Source organism: Oryctolagus cuniculus, chromosome 4 (genome assembly GCF_964237555.1).
Source record: "Oryctolagus cuniculus chromosome 4, mOryCun1.1, whole genome shotgun sequence".
In the NCBI taxonomy this organism is placed as follows: domain Eukaryota; kingdom Metazoa; phylum Chordata; class Mammalia; order Lagomorpha; family Leporidae; genus Oryctolagus; species Oryctolagus cuniculus.
In genome coordinates this window covers 146890036-146910195 of record NC_091435.1, presented here as the reverse complement: position 1 = coordinate 146910195, position 20160 = coordinate 146890036, and the positions used below count along the sequence as shown (strand labels likewise).

Sequence of the window (20160 nt, the reverse complement as noted above, 5' to 3'; positions counted from 1 at the left end):
TTTTTTTTTTAAAGATGTGTTTATTCGAAAGACTTACACAGAGAGAGGAGAGGCAGAGAGCATGGTCTTCCATCCTATGGTTCACTCTCCAGTTGGCCGCAACGGCCGGAGCTGTACCGATCTGAAGCCAGGAGCCAGGAGCTTCTTCCAGGTCTCCCACACGGGTGCAGGGGCCCAAGGACTTGGGCCATCATCTACTGCTTTCCCAGGCCACAGCAGAGAGCTGGATCGGAAGAGGAGCAGCCGAGACTAGAACTGGCGCCCATATGGGATGCCAGCTCTTCAGGCCAGGGTGTTAACCCGCTGCGCCGGCCCCCTGACTGAGATTCTATGTCTGTTTCAGACTCCTTAAAGGCAAGGGCTTTGCCTGTGCGGTGCATGCTGGGAGCCTGATCAACTAGCACAAGCCCCACACTTAGGCGGTGCTCAGAAGTCAAGGCAGTGGATAAAATTCCTCTGACAGGGAGACTGAATCCAGGCCAGGTAGACGGGACCAGGGCAGCACCTCCCTGCCGTCTGGAGATGAGTCTTGGAGGACCTAAGAGACATCAGACAACAAGTTTCTGTAAAGGACTTATGTGATTGGTGATTTAATTTAGCTCAATCAAAATGGTCACTTCTCAGTCCCCTTTTTTACACCTCTATCCCTCACTTAAGCAACCTGCTTCCATGATTGGAGACTTCTCAATGCCTCATTTACATCTCTCCTGGGCCAATCAGTCTCTTCCAGCTCCCTGATTGGTTCACATTAAATGTTTCATCAACTTATACAGCTCATCTCAGGAATGCCCTCTGCATGGTCCTTAAAATCCCCCAGCCCCTCAGCCCTCAACAGTTGCAGCCTCCTTGCAGGAGCCCTCCTGACTGCTGGGTACTTTTTCTGCTTCTCTCAGTAATCGTCCTTCCCGCTCACCCTACATCGTTGGTGTGGCCCATTCTGCAAGCGGAGCTTGTAGTGGGGTGCTTGTCTTTGTTCTCCAGAACAATTCTTCATGTCTGTGAGACAGAGAACCTGCTGGGAAAACCTGCGGCACTTCCTCATTTGCACCGCGTTGTTTCCTCTGTGCTGTTGCACTCGGCTGTCCTTTGGGTCTGCCTGCCAGGTGCCCCTGGGATCCCCATTTGCTTCACTATCTTGCCTGGCAAAGCTTCCCCTCCCCGCCTGCCCCCAGCCCTCAGACTCAGGGATTTCCCCTCATTGCTCTCACAGCACCCCATGTGTGCCCCTCAAGGCACTGACCGGACTGTCCTGTCCTCTTTGATCTGTCTCTCCGGGCTGGGTACCCGTAGTAGATACAAAGCAAGCACTGGATGGATGAGAATCATGGCCACTCTGGGCTTGGTTACAATTCCCTGTAAAGCATGGATAACACCTAGTGGTTTTTTATTGAACATAGATTTCTGAAAGGGCTTTGCAGACTCTGAAAGAACTGTACCTGGGGGCCAGCACCGTGGTGTAGTGGGTAAAGCCACCTGCAGTCCTGACATCCCATATGGGTGCTGGTCCAAGGGCCAGCTACTCCACTTCCAATCCAGCTCCCTGCTAATGGCCTGGGAAAGAAGTGGAAGAAGGCCCAAGTGTTTGGGTCCCTGCCACTGATGTAGGAGACCTGGATGAAGCTCCTGGCTCCTGACTTCCATCTGGCCCAGTGCTAGCCATTGCAGCTGTCTGGGGGAGTGAACCAGCACATGGAAGGTCACCCTGTTTCTCTCTCTCTGTAACTCTTCCAATAAATAAATAAATTCTTAAAAAAAAAAAAAAAAGAAAGTGCTGTGCCTGTATGGATTGATATGAGGGCTTCTGGCTCTTAGGGTAATGAGGTTCAGGTTAAAGTCTGTAGGTTGCAACCCTTGCTTCTGAAACTGTTATGCTAGTATTGATTAGAAGGACAATGAGAGACCCTGGAGACTGGAAAAACTGACGTAATCACGTGCCATTATGTATTTCCTTTTTTAAAAGATTTTATTTATTTAAGAGATAGAGTTATAGACAGAGGTAGAGAGAGGTCTTCCACCCGCTGGTTCACTCCCCAGATGGCCACAATGGCCAGAGTTGAGCTGATCTGAAGCCAGGAGCCAGAAGCTTCCTCCATGCCTCCTACACGGGTGCAGGGGCCCAAGCATTGGGCCATCTTCTACTGCTTTCCCAGGCTCTAGCAGAGAGCTGGACTGGAAGAGGAATAACCGGGACCAGAACCAGCGCCCACATGGGAGCCAGCACTGCAGGCAGAGGATTAACCTACTGTGCCACAGCGTCGGCCCCATACATTGGTTTTTAAAGTTGTGGTTCATTGATGGTAGAAATTCGTCAGGTCATTTGATTATCTTCATTTGGAGATAGAAAGGTATGCTGAATATTAAAACATCAAAACTAAATTTGTTAAGAAACTTCCTGACACAAAATCTCTCAGTAATCAGGGTATCCCAATGAGACAAAAAGGTAAGAGGCCTGCAGTCTATGTCTGAGGTTTACAAGCACTGTTTGCTTGAGTGGTTATCAGATTTCTCCTGTCTTGGATTCCTTATGGTTTTTTTTTTTTTTTTTTTTTTTTGTTTTTTTTTTTTTTTTTTTTATGCTCTGGATTCCTCTGCAGATCTTAGGTGAAGGGGACAAAGTTGAGGTCTCACTGTGGACTGGACACCACCTTCCTGCGAAGCCTCACTTGATCCCAACAGGCCCAGGGGGCAGAGTATCATTGTTCCCATTTTACCAGGAGGGTGTAAGTGGTTAGAAAGCGGTCCCAAGGCCCCCGTGCTAACAGAGCCTAAAGACGGAGCATGGTCCTGGCTCTGCCGCTTTAAATTAGCCTTGTGACTTTGGACAAATTCATTAACCTCTCCATTCCTCGGTTTTCACACTGGTAAATTGTGGGCAATGGAAATAAATTACTGAATTCATAGTTAGCATTTGTAAAGCAGTTGGAGCAATGCCTGGCATGCTAGGGAAATATCTTGTTGAATAGGAAAAAAACAAAAACAAAAACAAAAACAAACAAACAAACAAAAAACTGCACCACCATGTTCTGTGATGTCTGTATCTTCAAAGGGTACCTCCCGGCTCAGACACACAGAACACCTGGGAACTACGGGTGTTAATTCTCCCTTTACAAACACTCCTGAGCACAGTACCTAAAACTTCCTCGAGACAAAAAGAGATAGAAAATGAGCTGTATGTCATTGAGGACTTTGGTTCAGCAAACAGTTTTCATGAACAGTGCCCAAGTGCACAATGACAAAGGTTTAAAAAAAACACCTTGTTCCAGAAACACTTTCAAATAGCATGCAAAAACGCAGTGAAACACAACACAAGGCAGGAGCAGTCCCTGTGGAGGGTGCTTGTGTAACACATCCAAGTAGCTGAGTTCTGCTAATGCAGACCCTGGGAGGCAGTGGTAGTGGCTCAAGAAATTGGGTTAATGCTTCCCATATGGGAGACCTGGATTGGGTTCCTGGCCCCAGCTTTGGCGTTGACCCAGCCCTGGCTATTGTAGTGAATCAGCAGATGAAAGAGCTCTCTCTCTCCCTCTCCCTTCCCCTCCTCTTCTCCCTCCCACCCATCAACCATGTCCTCCCTCCCTTCCTCTCAAAAAATTAGAAAGTAAAGAAAACAAGAAGAAAGGGCCAGCACTGTGGCATAGCTGGTAAAGCTGCCGCCTGCAATGCTGGCATCCCACATAGGCACCGATTTGAGGCCTGGCTGCTTCACTTCAGATCCAGCTCTCTGCTATGGCCTGGGATAGCTGTAGAAGATGGCTCAAGTCCTTGGGCCCCTGCACCTGTATGGGAGCTCCTGGCTCCTGGCTTTGGATTGGTGTAGCTCTGGCCATTGCGGCCGATTGGGGAGTGAACCAGCAGATGGAAGACCTCTCTCTCTCTCTCCTCTCTCCTCTCTCTGTCTTTCAAATAAATAATTTTTTTAAAAAAAAATTAAAAAGTAAAGAATACAAGAAGGAACAAATAGCTGATTTGGGCAAAGGAAAATGAAAGCCATCACTTTGCTTCACAGATGCAGCTGCTTGCCCAGTCCCAATGCCCGAGGCAGGCAGCAAAGTCACCTGTGAGCTATTTAGTGGCAAAAGCAGAGAAGGAAAAACAAAATGCTGTATGGTATCTGCACGATCAGACTGCAGATTTGAGACACAAAGCTTTTTCTAGGTGTGTGTGTAAGCTTCTGGTAAGGCAGGTGAGCATCAGGAGAGGCCCACGACATTTTCATAATTGATTATAAAGGAATCAGCACGGCTTCCTTACAATCTGCCTCAGTGGGGGGTGGTAGAAGACTGAACGGAGTCATGCATGGGAAGGGACCCACACATGACATTAGGCACCGGCCTGGCTCAGCCAAAGGGGATGGCCCAGAGGACCGAGGCCTGCAGGCCTGCAAAGCAGCCCTCTGTGAAAGCCAGCACAGAGTAACTGTGCAACTGTGCAACATCACAGCGCAACTGATAACTTGGACAACGCTGGTCACACCATTTTTCTCTGTGGGAACCTGAAATTTGGAAATTGTATGTTGCCCTTACTGGTCAGGCTCACTGGTTTGACAATCATCAAAGCAGAAGTAGGTTTCGCTTCCTTTTATGAAAGGAAAGAACCTAATCAAGGCAATGGTTGGATGGTGGAAGGCCCAAGCACTTACTAATATTAAAAGCAAAATACATACAAGTTTTTGTGTGCATTTTTCTGGGGAGAGAGTTCATAATTTTCACTAGAGTCTCAAAGACAGTATCAAGAACCACAAGTTTAGGGACTGATGCTCTCCTAGAATGGTTTCTTGTTTCCTGGAGAGACGCGTATAATTGGAGGGACCCAACCTCTCCCTATTGTGGTTGAGATTTAAACTGCATTTATAGTTACTCAAGATGCAAACTTTTCAAAAAAAAAAAAAAAAAGGCAACCCAATTCAAAAATGAGCCAAAGACCTGAATAGACATTTCTCTGTAGATATGCAAAAAGTACCTGAAAAGATGCTGAATGTCATTAGTTATCAGGAAAGTGCACATCAAAACCACGTGGCCCTGCTACCCACCATACTGAGGACTGAGAAATCAGAACTCTCATTCATTGGCTATGGGAATTAGCATAGTCACTTTGGAAAATAAGTTGGGCAATTCCTTGAAGATTTAAACTTAAAGTCCCCATGTTAGCCAGCGATACCAATCCTAGGTATGTGCTCAAGTGAAACGTAAACATGTATCCACTCAAAAAGTTGTCCATGGATGTTCATAGCAACATCATTCGTAGAACAGCCCCAAGGGGAAGCCAGCTAAATGTCCATCACTGGTGAGTGGCATCTATCCATACACTGAATGATTCTGTCCTTATGAAATGCCCAGAACAGGCAAATCTCTATATAGAGAAAGTGGATCAGTAGTTGCTAGGGCTAGCACTGGGGGTGGGGCAAGGGTGGCAGGCACTGATAGGAGATTAGCAGGTGAGGACTAAGGGCTATGGGGATTTGGGGGGGGGGGTTACAAAAATATTCTAAAATTCATGTGGTCATGACTTAATTCTGAATACAACTAAAAATCATGGAATTGTATAATTTAAGTGGGTGAATTACAAGGTATGTGAATTACATCTTAATAAATCTATTCCCAAACGAAGGCCTCTGATGGGTGGCAACTCCTGGAAGAAAATCAAATTCATACTCAGATGACACACAGCATCCATAGCATGTGTCACTGAAAATGACCTACATTTCCTACTCTTCACTCACATTCAGGAGTAATTATCAATCTCAAAAAAGACAATGAGAGAGATTCTCAAAAAGGGATGATATTTACTTGAGCACAGCAGAGTATTGCAATAGGAATACACGTGCCGTAGCAAACTCTGAGCAGACTCAAAAAGGAAAGTTTTTTGTTTTAAATGGATTTACTTAAAAGCAGAGAGAAAGACAGAGAGATCTATCTCTGCAAATCCCTGCAATAACAGTGGGTGGACCAGGCCAAAGTGAGGAGTCTGTACACAGTTGTAAGTGCCAGAGACCCAGGGAGCCATCGCTGCTTCCTATCAGGGCACACGTTAGCAGGAAGCTGGATTGGGCACGGAGCTGGGACTTGAGCCAGGAACTCTAACATGGGGCGCTGGCCCCCCTAGTGGAGTTGTAATTGCCGTGCCAAACACTTGCCCCAAGAGGGAATTTTTTAAGTTGAGAAAGAGAAGGATATTTAAGATGTGTCAGGTATTTTGAAAAGCTGATCTTGGGCCACAGCAATTCATAACCAGGACGGTGTCAGGCCCAGGTTGAACGGGTTCCGGGCAGGTGTCCCCGCAGAAGTACTTTTTGGATGAGGTTGTGGAGGCATCTGGGAAGCTCCCAGTTCTGGAAGAGTCTTTTGGGATGGTTACTAGCAGACAAATATGTGGAAGAACCTTCCCTTGGTAACCTCCCGGCTTGCTTTACTTACTATTTTTTGGTAGGGTTGACACAAGGGACTCCATGTTGATTTGGATGAGTTTCACATTCTTTTCCTGTAGCGATTCCCCTCTTTGAGACAATGGAGATCAAGCTCCATCTGGGAATGATTGCATTGGCACCGTGAGGGGTTGACCAGTGTCTGGCACACTGCAGTGGGCACGTGGTCTGGGCCCTGCTGCTTGCTAGAGGAGCAGTTTCCAGGGCTACTGAGGACTGGCACTTTCTTGGCTAGGTGCCTTGCATGGAAGGACTGCAGGGACGCTGGCTCTAACCTCAGGGGTTAGAGGAGGACGCACACTGGTGTGGGCAAGTTGGGCTTGTGCCCTATGACTGCTTGGCAACTCCCTCAACATCTCCACAAGTATGACTGAGCAAAGTAGAGAAAGAAAAGCCAGGCACATTACCTAAGCCTGCCTTGTTTCTTTTTTGTTTGTTTAAAGATTTTATTTCATGAATGCACATTTTATAGGCACAACTTTAGGAATATAGTGGTTCTCCTCATACCGACCCTCCCACCCCCACTCCTGTCCCATTTCCTACTCTCTCTCCCTTCCCATGCTTCATCAAGATTCATTTTAATTAACTTTATATACAGAAGACCAACTCTATACTAAGTAAAGATTTCAACAGTTTGCACCTACACACACAAAGTATAAAGTACTATTTGATGACAAGTTTTACCATTAATTCTCATAATACAACTCATTAAGGACAGAGGTCCTGCACAGGGAATAAGTGCACAGTGACTCCTGTTGTTAATTTAACAATTAACACTCTTAGGTATGACATCAGTGATCACCCGAGGCTTTTGACATGAGCTGCTAAGGCTATGGAAGTCTTTTTCATCCACAAACTCCGTCGGTATTTAGACAGGGCCATAAGCAAGTAGAAGTTCTCTCCTCCCTTCAGAGAAAAGTACATCCTTCTTTGATGGCCCCTTCTTTTCACTGGGGTTTCACTCACAGAGATCCTTCATGTAGGATAATTTTTGCTACAGTGTCTTGGCTTTCCATGTCTGAAATGCTCTCATGGGCTTTTCAGCCACATTTGAATGCTTTAAGGACTGATTCTAAGGTCAGAGTGTTACTTAAAGTGATTGTCATTCTATGAGTCTGCTGTGTGGACTTCTTCCCATGTGGGACATTCCCTCCTTTTTAATTCTGTCTATTATTATTACCAAGACTGCTGCATTTGTATGGTGATGCCAAACAGATCCACTAAGATGACCTTAGGCACTAGTCCGCCTGTGCTTTTCTGTCCTGACTCCTGTGGCACCAGCTTTGGGAAGCAATGGGGACTCTTGGTGGGCTAGCTCTTGAATTCTCCTTGCCCTTGATATTTAGCAGAAAATAAACCAACCCTAAGGCCCTGAATCATTCTGAAGACTTGGACATGCATTTCAGATGCTCAGCCTAACCAGCAAGGCAAGGGGTGTCATCTATCAGTTAGTCTCTTTGGCTCTGATGGAGCTTGGCCCTTACTCTCGACAGGAGCATGTGCTCCAAATACCCATGTCCCCACATAGCCTGAAGGAGCCGTGGCTGGCCCAGGGACCCTCTCTCCTGGCTGATGGGCCCCTGAGCCTGGTATGGGACCCCAGAAGCTGCCTATTCTTGCTGGTAACTGCTGCACCATGAGCAAGGGATGGGGAAGGTTCTAGATGGCTGATGTGTTCAACCCGATGTCTCCTGAGTGAGTTACAGCTGACAGAGTGACTAAGCAGGCATCACTGGATTTGTTTGTTTTGCTCCAGAGGGTTGAACACTCACACAATATTTAACAATCTCAAGCCAGCTCAGTCTTCCCAGGTTAAGTCATCCCTCATATCTACAGTCCTCAACCTGTTCTCTGGAGATCTGAAATGTGTGACGTGTTAGTAAATTTTTCTTTTTCTTCCTTCCTTCTTCCTTTTCCCTTCCCTTCCCTTCCCTTCCCTTCCCTTCCCTTCCCTTCCCTTCCCTTCCCTTCCCTTCCCTTCCCTTCCCTTCCCTTCCCTTTCCCCTTTCTCTTTCTCCTTCCTTCCTTCCTTCCTTCCTTCCTTCCTTCCTTCCTTCCTTCCTTCCTTCCTTCCTTTTTTGTAAGGGGACAGCAAAGCAGAGGCGAGAGTGGTGCACAGCATATTGCCCAAGGCCAGGGCAGCCCTGGCTAGAACAGGAGGGGCCTTCCTCCCTCTGGCCTGGATTGCGCCATGTTACCTCTACTGCTTCCCAGTGGCCAGAGGGGCTCAGGGGTCCTTAACCTTTTGTGAGCCAGGGGCTCCTCTGGCAGGGTGGTGGAGCTTGAGGACCCCTCGGAGTAATGACTGATGGTGTAGAACAGAATGGACAGCGTTAAAGGGAAAATTAATCATGCTGACATGCAGTTATCAAAACCTAAGAGAAAAACATGTGTGCTGGAGCGGTGTATGTGTTTTTTATTAACTCATTAAATAATAAGACTGAATGTCAGGTCTATCACCTACTGCGCCTTTGAAGCAGTGAGGCATGAAAATAATATTTGGAAGTGTCTGCACCAATTAGACTGAGTTAAGAAAATACCTGTGATCTCCACTGGAACAAAGTCACAGGTGTGGCTAACAGACTTAGCTCATGCCTTATATTCCTAATGGAAGGAAAGCTCAATTTCAGCTAGAAGTTATTGAAAAGAAGGACGTTGATTTTCCCCGTCCGAGTCCATGGGGCCCTGACTTGTGTCCTGGGACCCCTTGAGGGATGTGGGTAGACTCCAGGCTAAGAACCGGCGCCTCTCGTTTGTTTCACTTCACCCCAGTCCCTCTCCTCCCTGCAAACACTCACTTGTTTGCGGAGCCAGTCCTTGGGCTTGGTGTCAGCTAGGGTGCTGGGAACTTAGTTTCTAAATGATCTTGAAACCAATCTGCTTATTAATATTTCTGAAATTAACAAGCTGTGTGGGTTCTTGCCATGCATTCAGAGAACAATTCTGAATATTGGCTCAAATAGACCAGACGGCGCGATGAGAGATGCATAGGAGAGTGAGGGCTCTATGTAAGGAGAAAGGGAAGTCTGGAAATTGGGCGGGGGCCGTACCAAGCATAGAGCAGGCCAGGAGCCACGTGCAGCGAGCTTTTGGTTATGAGCAGCTACTAGCAGCTTATCACTGGCTCAGGTAGCAAAGTGAAGACAGAGAGTGGAGGAAGCCCGAAGGCCACGTGCCCCAAAGGCGTGGGGCAACCAGGGGATCCAGTGCATCGAGGGAAAATAAGAGAAAAAGGGAAAAAAGGGCTGGGCCTTTTATCTACTTCCAAAGGGGTGTGGTTATATAGTCTGATTGGCAGGTGCGCATACAGATGGGGTCAGGTAGGTGCATGAGATCATACAGGGAGTGTGGGAAAGGCGTGGTCTTCCAGCTCACAAGCCTAACCCATTTTATCCTATCTGCCTGCCTACATCAATCTAAGGTCATACATTGACTTAACCATGCAAGGAACATTTTTCTTTTTTAAATTTATGATATACCTTTGGGCATCCAGCACATCTCCCACGACGCCTGGGTTGTAGGCGGCCCTGAGGTCCCGGAGTTCTCAGCGGGGGCAGTCAGGTCAAGGCCAGACTCCTCGGGGCTCCTTGGAGGGAAGCGAGGTCTGACCTGGCAGCCCACAGTCTCTGTGGATCATAAGCCCAATGAGTGACGCACAGCATGTGGAGGTGGTGGCATGTGACCAACAAGAGGCTTGGCCGCCCGGACACCCCCTACAACGGAGCTGTCCACCGGGGACAGGGCCCATAGCACTGTCTGAGGAGCTGCTGTAAGACAACTGTGCACAGCCCCAGGGGCTGGGGACTGGGGACTGGGTTCAGGGGAGAAATGGGGGAAAGCAGGGAGCCCGTGTGGAGCTCAGCTCAGGGGGTGCCACTCTCTAGGCGGCAGCCCCAAATCTGTCTTCACAGAACAACCTAAAGGCTTCTGAATGTCTCAGGAATCCTGGGGCTGATATAAAGGATCTTCAAAACGTTCATGGGAATGCATTTAGGAAACATTTATGCATGGATTTCAAAAGTTGATTGTGCCTAAATTAACATATCATTTATTTGTTGTTAAAATTCGTGCTTATTTTCATTTAAAAGGCAGAGAGACAGAAAGAGGCAGACAGATGGAGAGACGGAGAGAGATCTTTCAGCTGGTTCACTGCCCAAATGCCTACAAAAATTCAGGGCTGGAGCAGGCCAAAGCCAGGAGCCTGGGACTGCATCTGGGACTCCTACGTGGGTGGCAGGTCCCCTACTACTTGAGCCATTTTCTGCTGCTCCCAGGGTGTACAGGAAGCTAGAAAGGGCAGCAGAGCCAGAACTCCAAAACCAGGAACTCGAACATGAGCTGTGGGTGCCCCAGGCAGTGTCTCAACTGCTGAGCCAGAAAAAAAGCCCCAACGGACCTTTTAATTCCATTTTCCCACTGATTTCTAAAGTACTCTGATATTTTGGGTCCTTGACCTACAACCAAATACCACAAAGAAGACCAGAAGTATTTCCTAGCAGTGCATCCGAGGATTCGGTCTGAAGCTGGAACCCTCTGACCCCACTCATTCTGATGTAGGCAGGAAGATGGGATAGAATTGATCAGGTTTGTGAGCTGGAGACCACGCCCCCTGTGTATGCCCTTACCCGGCAACACCTGTGTGTCCACATGCCAGTCAGGCTAGTTAACTACTCCCCTTTGGAAGTGGATTAAAGGCCTGAAACACGTGGATTAAAGCCCTCTTTCCCCATTATGGACCCCGTTGCCCTGCACCTGCACATGGCTTTCGGCCTGCTGTCTGCTTGTGGTGTGGATGCCAACGGAGTGTCCAGACTTTCCCTTCTCCCTTAGGTCAGACGAACACCCTCCCTCTCCTATGCATTTCTCTCTGAATAAAAAGCTTAAAACCTATCATGCTGCCTGGTCTGTGTGCCAGTGTTTAGAATTCTCTGAATTCGTGGCAAGAGCCCACACGGCTTGTTAATATTTCAGATAATTAGTAAGCAAATCGGCAATAATTTCAACTCAACTCCAGCATTCCTGTTCTGACAACAAACAGCTTGCCAAATGAGTATTTCTCACTGCTTTTAAAAACTGGATCTAAAAATATTTGGGCTCAAAAATCTATCCATGGTGTTACTAAGAATTCCAACAATAAATTGGCCAATGAAAGACAGGGAACCTCAAGTAGAGGCTTTGTATACAATCTGCACTGTTGTGATTTCCAGATGATCATTGCGAAGAGAACACTATTTTGCAAAGCTTCTCATCACGTGGGTCCTGAAGGATTTCAAGACATCGCCTGCACACACACCTCCAGCAGGAGTCGTGTGCCGCTGTTCCAAACATACATCCTCGTGGCGAAAGTGAAGGCTGTGCAAGAGGGTTCAGGATTTTCATTAACATCCTTCAGCAAGAGTGTACTCGATGTTTCATTTAGTGTCCTTCCTAGGACTTGCATTTTATTTTTAGCATCATAACTACAGACTGAAGAGGAAATGTAATGAATTTGGTCCCGTGTAGACCTGGTTCAGTTCTCTCCGGTTTACCCCCCAGGGGCAGGTGTTATTTCCACTGCTGATGAGAGGATCCGGGTAGTGAGGGACTGGTGTGGGTTCTGGCGCATCCCAGGCCAGCCCTCTTCCTCTTCCTTTATGCCTCAGCTAAAATATTTCTGCAGTTAAAATCTGTTTTGATTAGTGCTTAGACGTACGTGGACTACCAGATGACAGTTCATCCAATTATTAATTTGCTCATTAAACATTTATCAAGCAAACCCTCATCTGGGGAAAATGAGCCCCCGCTATTCCCTGCAGATGCCAGCACAGGTGACAGAGGCCGGCTTCTCGCTACAGAGCCTCTGGCAAGGGTGCGGGGCGGGACCAGGAGCACACCTGGACCCTCACATGTCCGCAGGGCCAGTGTGGACAGAATGCCCCTTCCCCGTGCTCGGGTGAAGGAAGGGGCCCAGTGACAGGAGCGGGAGAGCAGAGAGGTGGGGCCTCCCAGGCGGTTCCTCACTTGGCAGCTGTGTGCCCACGGCAGCCTCTTCCTAAGCAGAACAGGGACTTTGATCCCAACTCGTCAGGGCTGTGCCAAGCCAGGGAGAGGCTGGATGGGGAAGAGAGTGGGAAAGCAGCAGATGGAGCCCTGCAGGTGTCATCAGCCACCACAGAGGGCCCGGGGCAGCTGACCTTGGCTTCAGGATTGGAGGACAATCGCAGGGGCGGGGTGGGGGGTGCTGACCTGGATAGCCAGCCCATCCCCAGCGGGGAGCTGCAGCTCACCTCCCTGTGGGGGTGTGCTCGGGGCTCTCCGAAAAACCAGTCGGTCAGACTTGACATGTGTTTTTCCTGATATTTCATTGTTGGCACTGATTAATTTTTGGCCTGGTTTTTGAACATTGTGCAGGCTAAACAAAAGGTTTACAACCTCTGCCCAAAAAGTGTTGTGGGGAAGAAACAAACAGCAGGGGCCATGATCCATTGCTACAGGCAAGGCCGGGAGACAGGGGCTGGGGAAAAGCAGGAGGAGGGGTCACCTTCCCATCTGCAGGGCTCCCGGGGACAGAGAGGACAGAAGCTGGCCACCTGCCAGCTGTTTGTTCAGTTCTCGCTGGGGAACTGGGTTCATTTTGCCAGAGAGTGGCTTCTGTTAGGAGCTAAAACTATGAAACATCTAGAAGAAAAAAGCCCACAGGAGAAGATCTTTGTGACTCTGGCTTAGGCAAAGATTCTTTTTTTTTTTTTTTTTTTTGAGTGTCATGGAAGATTTTTTGCCCCCCTTGGCCTTAGCAAATGTCAATATTGCATCATCTGTGCTTCGAAGCTGACATAGAAGAAATGAAGACAGCAAACTTCATTGTGGCCTTTTCAAATCCCGCACCCTCGCTCCTGTCTCCGGAAGCCACTGTGATCCTGGTGATGGGAGTTGCACTTCACAACTGTGTGTGCGCACATCCACACGCCCCTAGCACGATTCCACGTATTGTAAGAGGTATCTATGGCAACACTATATATAAGATTTCCAAGCAGCGAATGAGCACCGGGCAGAGCTACTTAGAAGGCCTGTGGGTAGATTTGGTTCACACAGATTTGATTTTTTTGCACTTTTCCTGGAATGATGTGTTGAATGGCTGGTTTATGTTTAACTTTAAAAAATACCAAGCTGTTTTCCAAAGTGGCTAAACCATTTTAAGTTCCCACATGCAAAATTTGAGGGTTCCGGTTTAACCCCATCTTCACCAATGCTTGGGAGTCACCAGCCCCTTAGATTGGAGCCATTCTAGAGGGTGTAGTGTAGTTCATCGCAGTGTTAGCTTGTGTTTTCCTACGAGGAAAGACGCTGTGCTCCGCTTCCTGTGCCCGTTAACCATTCACGGGCTACATTTTCTTTGGTTGAACTGTGCAAAGGTACTTTGAAGAATTCATGGAAGATGGAATTAAAACATGTTTATTGGGGCCGGCATTGTGGCGTAGTGGGTAAAGCCGCTGCCTGCAGTGCCGGCATCCCATATGGGCGCTGGTTCGAGTCCTGACTGCTCTATTTTTAATCCAGCTCTCTGCTGTAGCCTGGGAGGGCAGTGGAGGATGGCCCAAGTCCTTGGGCCCTGCACCCATGTGGGAGACCTGGAGGAGGCTCCTGGCTCCTGGGATCGGATCAGCACAACTAACTCCAGCAGTTGTAGCCAATCAGGCAGTGAACCAGCAGGTGGAAGACCTCTCTCTCTCTCTCTCTCTCTCTCTCTCTCTCTCCCCGCCTCTGCCTCTCCTTCTCTCTCTGTGTAACTCCAATGTTCAAATAAATAAATAAATCATTTAAAAAAATGTTTATTGTGGTGCAAAAGACTTTGAAATCCATGAATAGTTTTTTATTTCCTAATATATATTTCCCATGAACTTTTGGAAGGCCCTTAGTACGCATGGATTTCAAATGTTTTTGCATCAAAATAAACTCATTTTTCAATTCTCTTTTTCATAAACTTTTTGAAGTTCATTTGTGTATGCAAAACGTCTGTATAATTTTTAACTGGGTTGTTTATCTTCTTCTTTGAAAGGGACGAGTCATTTATATATTCAATGCCACAATTGCACTCCTAGGTAACTATATAAATAAAAACATATATCCATGTATTTATGCTGCTATAAAGACGTTATGTGAGTGTCCACAGAAGCACTACAGCAAAGGTGGCCCCAGAGCACACTGATGGAAGAAGCCACAAGATCACACAGTTTGTAATCCCATATATTCAAAATCTAGAAAGGCGAATCTCTCGGGCCATGGTTGCCTGGGGCTGGGGCGGGGTGTGAGGAGGCCTGCTGGGTAAGGGGAATGTTCTGAAGCCGGATCCTGGTTGTGTTTGTGCAACACGAAAGCTCTGTAAAAATTATTGCAGTGTAAATTACACAGAGTGCGTTTTATGGTCTGTGATTTATATCTCAATAAAGCTGCTTAAAAGCAAAGACACAACCAAACAAGAAATAATACCAACCCTCACTACATCCTTTCAGAAAATAGAAACAAATCCTTTCCAACATTTTCTATTAGGTACAATCCTGAGAGCAAAACCTGGCAAAGACACTGCAGCCAAAGACGTTTGTAAAACTCATTAGCAAATATTAGCGAGTCAAACGCACCCCTAAATAAAAAGCATAAGATGTCATAACAGAGTTGACCACACACGTGGTAGGTGGCAAGATCACCCTCCACAAATGTTTGGGTCCTAAGCCAGGGCCCTGTGGCCATCCCACACAGCAGAATGAAATCCGAGTCGCAAATTGAACGCATGTTATTACAGGGATTGCAAATGTGGGAGGAGGCAGAAGAGTGTGTCTGAGTGCTGTGACCTGAGGAAGACCACTGGTGGCTCTGAAGCACGAGCCAAGGAAGGCAGCACGTCTCCGGAGCTGGAAAGGACACACACCCTGCAGAGTCTCCCCAGAGCCTCAGGGAAGCACAGCCCTGCTGACAAATTGGCTGGAGCCCATTTTGCGCTTTAGAACTACAGAAATGTGCTGTCTTAAGTCTATGTTGGTTTGTTACGGCAGCACTAGGAAACCAATGCACCACCTTAATAGAATAAGGAAAAATAAATATATGATCATCTTCATAGATGCAGAAAGAGCATTTGCCAAAACTCAGTACTCATTTGTGATAAAGACTTTTAGTTTTAAATTAGGAATAAAGATGTTAGACTTTGAGACAAAAAGCATGATCAGATAAAAAAAAAAAAGCAGAGATTAAATGACAATGAAAGCATCACTCTACCAGAAGATACACATTCTAAATTTATATGCAACTTACCAGACAGCTTCCAAAAAGCAAAGCTGGCAGAAATGAAAGGAAAAGGAGATAAATCTATGACCACAGTGGGTGTTTCGACACATCCCTCTCGGGAACATTTAGAAACAGTAGATAAATAAGGACAGATGTGAAAGATTTCAAAAACAAGATTAACAGATTTCAGATTAATGGACATGGGAAGAAGATCCCAGCCCCAGATTTCAGAAACTGCCTCTCTCCAAGTGCACATGAAACTAATACTGAGCATATGTTGGCCCATAAAAGAAGACTCAACTCATTCAGTGATCGAAATAATATATTCCCTGATGATCGTGGAAGTAAACGGAAATGAATCTTGAAAGATATTTTTTAAAATACTCTGAAGTTTGAAAACTAGGCACAGTAGGTTAGGTCACCGCTTGCAACACTGGCATTTCATATCAGAGTGCCAGCATGAGTCCTGCCTGCTCTTCTGATCCAGGTTCTTGCTAATGCCCCTGGGAAGACAACAGAGAAGAGCCCAAGTACTTGGGCTCCTGCCACCCGTGTAGGAGACTGGGATGGAGAATCAGGCTCTTGGCTTCAGCCTAACCCAGCCCTGGCTGTTGTGGCCATTTGGAGAGTGAACCAGAGCATGGAAGATTCATTCTCCCTCTCTCTCTCTCTCTCTCTCTGTTTCTCTCTCTGTCTCTCATGCTCAGCTTCTCAGGTAAGTAAATAATTTTTTTAAGAAAACTGGGCAAAAAATTGTAAATGCACATGGATGAAAAAGAGAAATCATTGGGCCGGCGCCGTGGCTCACTAGGCTAATCCTCCGCCTAGCGGCGCCGGCATACCGGGTTCTAGTCCCGGTCGGGGCGCCGGATTCTGTCCCGGTTGCCCCTCTTCCAGGCCAGCTCTCTGCTGTGGCCAGGGAGTGCAGTGGAGGATGGCCCAGGTGCTTGGGCCCTGCACCCCATGGGAGACCAGGAAAAGCACCTGGCTCCTGGCTCCTGCCATCGGATCAGCGCGGTGCGCCGGCCGCAGCGCGCTGGCCGCGGCGGCCATTGGAGGGTGAACCAACGGCAAAGGAAGACCTTTCTGTCTCTCTCTCTCACTGTCCACTCTGCCTGTCAAAAAAAAAAAAAAAAAAAAAAAAAAAAAAAAAAAAAAGAGAGAGAGAGAAATCACAACTGAAATTAGAGAATATTGCTAACAGAATTATAGTGAAAATGCTACACATACAAACTTTTAGTGCACAACTGAAGCTGGGCTTGAAGGACTGTTGGCAGCCTTAACTGTGTATTTTAGAAAACAAAGAACTTGGGACCAGCACTGTGGCATAGTAGGTTAAGCCTCTGCCTGCAGCCCCAGCATCCCATATGGGAGCCGGCTCAAATCCTGGCAGCTCCACTTCTGATCCAGCTCCCAGCTTATGACTTGGGAAAGCAGTGGAGGATGGCTCAAGTCCTTGGGCCCCTGCACCCACATGGGAGACTCAGAAGAAGCTCCTGACTCCTGGCTTTGGATCAGCCCAGTCTGGCCATTGCAGCCACTTGGGGGAGTGAACCAGTGGATGGAAGACCTCTCTCTCTCTCTCTCTCTCTCTCTCTCTAACTCTGCCACTCAAATAAATACATCAATCTTTAAAAAAAAAAAAAAAAAAGAGAATCACAGCATCCTTAAAAAGAAAGAAAAGAGGGACCAGCACAGTGGCATAGCGGGTAAAGCTGCCGCCTGCAGTGTTGGCATCCCATATGGGCGCTGATTCGAGTCCTGGCTGCTCCACTTCTGATCCAGCTCCCTACCATGGCCTGGGAAAGCAGCAGAAGATGCCCCAAGTCCTTGGGCCCCTGCACCCACATGGGAGACCCAGAGGAGGTTTTTGGCTCCTGGCTTTGGATCAGCACAGCTCCCGCTGTTGTGGCCAACTGGGGAATGAACCAGCAGATGGAAGACCTTTCTCTCTCTCTGCCTCTCCTACTCTCTCTCTGTAACTCTGACTTTCAAGTAAATAAGTAAATCTTAAAAGAAAAAAGAAAGAAAGAAAGAAAGAAAAGAAAGTGAAGTGACACCTTGACAGTAGGGATTCTATTTTAGAGCACCCGAGACTCCATCTTGAAAAAGCACCCCCCCCCCAAAACGTGAGATTATGATCTAAAACTAACTATAGTCTAAAACTAAGACAATAACAGTCCACTGCATCCCACTTGGCAGAATACAGAAGTTTCCTACTATGATCACTCAAGCTTAAAACAGATAAGCTGCACCTGGATGAAGGTTAAGATTGCAATTTGTCTATTATCAAGATTGCAATTATATTGGTTTCCCATAGGCCTTAGGTCAGCTTGACCCTAGTAACCACGTATTCCCCCTCCCTTCCTTGTGGTTCTTGTCTTTATAAACCCTATTGCTTTGAGCTTCGAGGTCAAGTGTTCTTTAGGGCCGGCGCTGCGGCTCAGTAGGCTAATCCTCTGCCTGCGGTGCCGGTACACTGGGTTCTAGTCCCGGTCGGGGCACCGGAATCTGTCCCGGTCACTCCTCTTCCAGTCCAGCTCTCTGCTGTGGCCCAGGAAGGCAGTGGAGGATGGCCCAAGTGCTTGGGCCCTGCACCTGGTTCCTGGCTTCAGATCAGCGCGGTGTGCAGGCCGCAGCGGCCATTGGAGGGTGAACCAAGGAAAAGGAAGACCTTTCTCTCTGTCTGTCTCTCTCTTACTGTCCACTCTGGCTGTCAAAGAAAAAAAAAAGAGTTCTTTAGGGCATGAGCCTGCTCTCCACTGCTGGTAATAAAGGACCATCAAATTTTATCAATGGGTGGTGCTCCTCTGTTTGCACTTGCTCAGGTACAACAAAAGAGGTGGAGAAAATCAATGATCTAAATGTCCATCTTAAAATGTTAGGAATGGGGGCTGGTGTTGTGGCGCAGTGGATTAAGGCACTGCCTGCGACACTGGCATTCCATATGAGTGCCACTTTGAGTCCCGGCTGCTCCACTTCCAATCCAGCTCCCTGCTAATTTGCCTGGGAAAGTAAGAGAAGATGGCCCAAGTACTTGGGGCCCTGCTACCCTGGTGGGAGACCCAGAATAAACTCCTGGATCCTGATTTTGGCCCACTCCAGTCCTAGCCTTTAGAGCCATTTTGGAGAGTAAACTAGCAGATGGAAGATGTGTGTGTGTGTGTGTGTGTGTGTGTGTGTGACTCTCTGTAACTCTGTCTTTCAAATAAATAAGTAAATCTAAAAACAACAGCAATTAGGAATGGTGGAGTAGGCATTAAACCTATCAGTTAAGATGCTTATGTTTCATACGGGAGTATCTTAGTTCAATCTCGGCTGCAACTCCTGACTCCAGTTTTTGCTAACATAGATAGACCCCAGGAGACAGTGGTGATGGCTCAAATAAATACATTCCTGCCACCCACAGGAGACCCAGTTCCTGGCTTTGGTCTCAGTGTAGCCCTGGCCATTGCAAGCATCTGGGGAGTGAACCAGCAGATTGGGGTTCTTTTTGTCTGTCTCAAAAAAAAAAAAGTTAGGAAGAAGGAGCAAACTATACCCAAAAGAAGGATAAGAAAGGAAAAGAACCAGGAGTGAATTAGAAGTGAGTGTGCAGTAGAGAAAACAATAAAAGAAAAAGCTGGTTCTTTGGTCTGACTAATAAAATTGATTAAATCTCTAAACGATCAATAAAATTGATTTAGATCCCTAAATGATCAAGGGCAAAAAAGCAAAGGTACAGCTTACCAGCGAGAAGCTCTGCATCAGTAACCATCAACATTTAAGTACACTGAATCAGTTATTTAAAAAACACAGTATATCAGTGTGGATACAAGAAGGAGTAGAAAATGGAAGTGTTGTAATTTAAAGAAATAATCAAAGAACTTCCCACAAAGAAAATAGCAGGTTCAGGTAGCTTCACCAGTTAATACTTCAAAGCATTTAAGGAAGAAATAAGCCTTCCAGAGAATGACAAAAGGAGAATCAATTCTCTTCTTATTTTGCAAGATTGGCATAAGCTTGATATAAAACCTGACATGGACATTTAAAAAAAATAATCTTTCCTATGAACACAGAGGTAAAAACCCTGAACAAAATGTTAGCAAATCAAATCCAAAGACATATAAAAAGGATAATGTCTCTCGAGCACGTTGAGTTTATTCTATGTATGCAAATTTAGTTTCACGTCATTGTCATATAGTGGTGAAGTGCTGAACACTTTTATGCAGAGACTGAGAGCAGCAGGAGTCCCTGCCTTCACTGCCACTTCCGCCCAGCCCAGCCAGACAAGAGAAAGACATAAAGGCAGAAAGACTTGAGAGGAGAAAATTAGAAAACAAAGAAGATTCACAGGCAGCATAACTTTCTTCATATAAAACCCAAAAGGATATCCCATAAACAATTACAATAAATTAGTGAATTTAGTCAAACCACTGGATTCAAATCCAGGATGCAACAGTAGATAGATCTCCATATACTACGCACAAGCAGTTAGAGAACGA

At 46.8% G+C, this 20160-nt stretch overlaps 1 long non-coding RNA gene across 1 annotated transcript; it reads right to left on the bottom strand.

Moving 5' to 3' along the window:
* Positions 1–15818, bottom strand: LOC108177944 (uncharacterized). Its single transcript, XR_001794612.2, has 3 exons — positions 15704–15818; positions 9901–10047; positions 1–538 (listed from the first exon to the last, which is right to left on the bottom strand). It is a non-coding gene; the product is annotated as an uncharacterized lncRNA (long non-coding RNA).
* Between the last annotated feature and the right edge of the window lie 4342 nt (positions 15819–20160).